The sequence below is a fragment of the Rosa chinensis genome, chromosome 3, assembly GCF_002994745.2.
Source record: "Rosa chinensis cultivar Old Blush chromosome 3, RchiOBHm-V2, whole genome shotgun sequence".
Lineage (NCBI taxonomy): Eukaryota > Viridiplantae > Streptophyta > Magnoliopsida > Rosales > Rosaceae > Rosa > Rosa chinensis.
The window spans coordinates 6326296-6332295 of NC_037090.1; positions in this window are offsets into that span (position 1 = coordinate 6326296).

Genomic DNA, 6000 nt, shown 5'->3' on the forward strand with positions numbered 1-6000 from the left:
TTCCCAATTCAACACGGCTTCTACCTTTTGGGGATCCACACTAACACCACCAGCTGTAATGACGTGACCCAAGAATGTTACTTGGTCAAGCCAAAACTCACACTTACTGAATTTAGCATACAATTGGTGTAGCCGTAGAGTCTCCAACACAATATTCAAGTGCTTAACATGTAACTCCTCACTCTTAGAATAAACCAATATGTCGTCAATGAACACAATCACAAAGCGGTCAAGATACAGGCGAAACACCCTGTTCATGAGATCCATGAAAGCGGCGGGTGCATTAGTCAACCCAAAAGGCATAACAAGGAACTCATAATGACCATAACGTGATCGGAAAGCAGTTTTGGCTACATCCTCCTCTTTAATCCGTAATTGATGATAACCAGACCTCAAATCAATTTTTGAGAAAACTTTAGCACCCCTCAACTGGTCAAACAAATCATCAATGCGGGGCAAGGGATATTTATTCCTTATAGTCACCCTGTTTAGTTTCCTGTAATCAATACAAAGCCTCAAAGTACCATCTTTCTTCTTCACAAACAACACAGGTGCACCCCAGGGAGATACACTAGGTCGTATAAATCCCTTATCCGTTAACTCCTGCAACTGTACATACAACTCCTTCAGTTCCGCCGGTGCCATTCTATAAGGTGCTTGAGAGATGGGTGTTGTACCTGGAAGTAAATCAATGGTAAAGTCTATCTCTCGCACCGGGGGCAATCCAGGCAATTCTTCTGGAAATACATCTGGATAGTCACCAACAACAGGAATTTGGCTAAGATCCATAACTTCGGTATTTGAATTCACCACATGTGCCAAATAAGCTTGGCAACCCTTACTCAACATCTTCTTAGCAGTTAAAGCTGAGATTATGCAAGATGGGAGAACCTCCCGTTCACCATAAAAGGTGACAACTGGCTTACCCGGACTCCGAAATAATACAGTACTACAAAAGCAATCCACTAAGGCATGATGCATCCGAAGGAAATCTATCCCTAGGATTACATCAAACTCCACTAACTCAAATGGAATCAAGTCCGCCTCTAAGCAAACTCCTTCTACAAACACTCCACAAAAACGATGTACCCACTCAATTCTATGTCTTTCCCCCGATGGTAGAACAACATGCCACTCTCCAAGTAGGAGAGATGGGGGCACATTAGCAAATAAAGAAAACCTCTTAGACATAAAGGAGTGAGAGGCTCCCGGATCAATCAAAATAAAAGCTGGTTGACCAAAAACAACTAACATACCCATAATGACGTTCGGTGCAGTGCGACCCTCCTGCTGGGTCATAGCATGAAGACGGGCCTGGGTCACTGGACGCCCTCTCTGTCCACGACCCGGCTGAGTGCTGCTCCTGCCTGACAAACTGCCATGAGAACCCGAACTAGTAGCACCCACAGAGGTCTGACCCATACTCTGACTAGTAGCAGTGAAGACTCCCTGGGTCAACTGAGGGCATTCTCTCCGGTAGTGACCCCACTGGCCACACTGGTAACAAGTCCCTACACCTGCCTGACACGGGCCCACATGGTGCCTATTACAAGTAGCACACTGGGGATAGTCCCTCGGGATCGCCTGTCTACCAAAGCCTCCACTGGAACTAGCAGCACCACCACTGGACTGTCTCCTACCTGTCTGCCCAGGCCTCCTGAAGCGTCCCCTGAAACGCTGACGAGAGCTAGAATCTGAACTGCTCGGTCTACTGCCTGATGACGATGCAGAACCCGAACTAGAGGCAATTCTCTTAGATGGCCCCTGACTGGGACCGCCAATCTCCAAAGGTCGGGAACCGTCCAGATATCTAGCCTCACACCTCATAGCAGCCTCCACAGCTAACTTAAAAGTCGGATAATCATGAGGCGCCAACCAATCTCGATATACAGGTAGAAGGCCATTGATAAACTGATCAACCTTCAACTTTTCTGTCGCCACCAACTCAGGGGCAAACCGAGACAAAGCAATGAAACGCTCCTCATACTGTAACACAGTCATCTCCTCAGTCTGCTTCAACTGCATGAACTCAATTCGGAGACGGTGCTGGGATGCCTGATTATAGTACCGATTTGAGAACTCCGTTTTGAACTCTTCCCAAGTCATGGTAGTTGGGTCATAACCCATATTCCTGGTACCCTGCCACCAAAGCCATGCATCCCCGTCTAGGAGGTCAATAGCCAAAGGAACCCTCCTAGCAGCTGGACAACCCAAGGACTCAAATACTCTCTCCATGCGGGTAATCCAGTCTCCTGCTACGGACTCCGTAGGAGCACTAGAGAAAGTATACGCCCCATGGCGTCTGGCACGCTCCACAGTAAAGTCAGTCCTAGGATTGGGGAGTGCCGCTGCAAAACGCTCAAACAACCGCTCCACAGTCCGTAACAACCCGCGAGGAACCTGCTCATCATCACCCTCACTAGCGGGTGAATGGTTCCTGCCAGCACGAGATCTGCGTCCGGGTCTCATTCCACCTGAAATTCCCATAACTGAGTTACACCAAAATATTTATACCAACAACAACTATCTTACATACTTGATTGGTACGTCAGCACCGAAGAGTATACGATGGGGAACCGCTGCAGTCGGGCCATCACTCGGGAGGTACTGAATACTATCAAGCATGTAAGACAACTATAAGAAGATATCGGCTACAGAATCTAATAACCTAGTGCTCTGATACCAACTGACAGGACCCGACCCAGGAATCGCCCCACTTTACCTGGATACGAGCCTGCGGGGCCCACTTTAAGCGAAATCCTACCGAAAATTCGGCAGAACCTCCCCTAAAAATGGGCTACCCAAAATTTCACAAACCTGGACATGATATCAACTATAACTTCTACTCAACCTACTATATCAAATTTACAATCCATGCACATATATTACATCCGAAAAGCTCAAATCCCAACATAATCCTCTGTAAGCAACAACAACCCATACAACAACATCCATCAAACTTCAAAGAAAAGGTTTATCAGAGCAACACTAAACTAAGCCGATATCATACAAGGTAGGTTAAGTAATAACCTACGGACAAAAACGGAAGCGCTGATTTCCAAAGTCCTTGAGCCTGGACGCAATCTCGGCTAATCTGAAATCTGGGCATTTGAAAACGAAGGGCCCAGGGGAAAAACATATAAAATCCATTAGAGTGAGTGGACAAAACTGAAACGAGAATCAAAACAATTTATGGTATGCTTCCCCATTTCTCTTTTTAACAAAACCATCATGCAGCCAAATCCTATGAAGTTCCAACTCAAATCCTTTTCCATGAAACTCATTTGATGACTAGGAAGGACTGCTTCCTAGGCATCTCATGCCATCGGGGAGGGACTGCCACCCGATGACGCATCGGAAGGGACTGCCAACCGGATAGGAGGCGGTGATTAGTTGGGACTGCCAACTAGCCACAAGTAGTAGATGGGACTGCCGACTAACTACATCAAGTCATCTGGAAGGGACTGCCAACCAGATGACACTTCGGATGGGACTGCCAACCGAGCTGTAGTCTGGACGGGACTGCCGACCAGACTATTACCTAGAAGTGACTGCCAACTAGGTAAGATACGCATGCGCCAAAACTGGCCTCCTTGTCAACTGTTTCCTTTTTAATCCTTTTCTTTCCACAAAATCACATTTCAAAACTTAATACCATGCTGCATGAATTATTTAAATAAAAATAAAGGTCCACTCACAAGTAAATCCCGCAGCTAACCCTGCTGCCTGTCTGTGTCCTCCTCGCTCGAGGGCTCAGTACGTCCTGTCACAATAAAATATGATATAATTAACCATATAATGAGATACTCTCAAAAACAACTCATTCCCCTCGGAATAAGCATCCGTTAATCACAAATTGTCATAAAACTCCCTCACTTAAACTTGGGATTAAATTCTATAATTCCTTAAAATCTCAAAGCCCTCAAAGCCCTTTAATTCAAACTATTCAACTGATTTTTAATTCGATTTCTCAATCGTTCAAGGACCTCACTTAATTTAAATCTTCACAAGAACCTTTCGATAACTAAACAAATTTTAATTCACTTCCTTCAACAAAATTTTCCACCAAATATAATATAAATCCTTTCTAAAATTTCCACATTCAATCTTAATTTTCCCCATTTCCACTCACAATTCCATCTCTAAATTTCAACTCCTCTCTAAATTCTCTTTTCCAAAACACAATCTCCACTCCAAACTCCTCCACAAAATAGAACAATTCCACATTCTTTCTTAATTTTTCTCTCCTTTGCAAAATCACAATTTCAACTCTAACAATCTCAAATTCTCTCTACTTCCTAACAAATAATTCATAATAGTCCTTTAATAAGAGAATTCACCCAACATTACCAACATGACAAATCCAACAACCATGTTCAACAATCCAAATCCAACAAAACCTCAATATCCAACAATTTCAAATTTAACACAAACTCAAAGATTAAATTCAATTCCAATCAACCTATTTATTCCAAAATCAACTTCATAACCCACACAACTATCTCTAAACCTGCAACAACAACCAAATTCAAGTAGGAATATCCAGAAAAATCAAACAAGAACCCAAGAATTCGAGAGTTACTGTTCACGGTACTGTTCACAGTCTCAAACACCTTCAAATCTTCCTCCACCGATCAAAACGAGCTGCAACAAGGTTAGGAATACGTTCAGTACTTCCCCAACAACCAAAACCCAAAGAAATTCGACCGGAAATTGCCGGAAAACTGAGATCAAAGCAAAAATCCATTTTTTCCCATTTCTGCAATTTTCCTCATATCTCCAAAACCAAAGCTACCCAAGGTGAAATACTTACATTAGATGCAAGAGGAGGAAGAGAAGATCCTCTAATGGCCGGTGGTGCGGCCGGTGGCGGTGGTTTCACCGGAAAAAGTGGCTCCGGTTTGCAGAAAGAGAAAGAAAAGAAAGAAGAGAAAAGAAAGAAGGAAGAAAGGAAGGGGGGGGGGGCTGGAATCGGGAAACCGATTTCTCTCTCTTCCTTTTCTGTTTTTATTTCCTCTTTTCCACAATAATAAACTCATCTAAAAAAAAATAACCATGCTATGAATAGTACTTTCTATTTTTGATCATAACTTTTTCGTAGAAACTCCGATTTAAACAAACTTCGTGTCCACGAACTCGATTTTGCGTATTCTACGACAATCTCAAATAAATTTCCTAATTTACCGGACTAAAGAAAAGTCACTCCTCGGTCAACCACAGTAAAAAGTAATTAATAGGTACGGGGCATTACAGAGGTTCACGAATTACGACGCCAGCCTGGGCCGGGCGAGGAGCTCGCGAAGGTCGAACCACTTGAAGGGGGCGGGGCCCGGCAGTGTCTTCAGAGAAACGAGCGAGCACTTCAATATCGGCAGGATATGGATTCCTAAGCTCGCCAAAGAGGGTAGCGAAGAGTTCGTCATCTAGTTGGGTCCAGCAATTCACAGAAACTTCTTTCCACCAAATCTCATATCCCTCTTCGGTTCCATCTACGGCGTCGAGGTTCTGGGCCCAATCAGGGAGATCAACTAGCCCGAGCATGCTTTGTGCCGGCGGGGATCCTGAGGGGGGCCCGAATCTTCGCCAGGAAGTGTTGTAGTTCCAGGCGTCGTACAGAGGGATTGGCACCAATTGGACAAGGCCGAATTGGCGGGAAAAATGATTGGGAGCATAGAGCTCATAGCTAAGTTCTTCGGCAGCGAGCCGGATGTCTGAACAGGAGACTGCGCGGCGAAAAGCCAGGTGAGCGCGGTTGGGATAGCTAGGATCGCCAGGAAGAAAACCATATTCGAGCACGGAGGGGAATCTTCTGCCCAGAATTAAATCACAGTACAGCATATCGTCCAGCAAGTACAGATAAGAAAAGCATTCAGAATAAGGAGGGGATGAGTACTTGTCCTCGCGGCAAAACCATCGACCTAACAGTTGATCGGCCGGTGGAAGTAGCGGGATATCTTCGCGGCGGAAGAATTGAAAGTATGTCTGGATCCAGAAATCCAA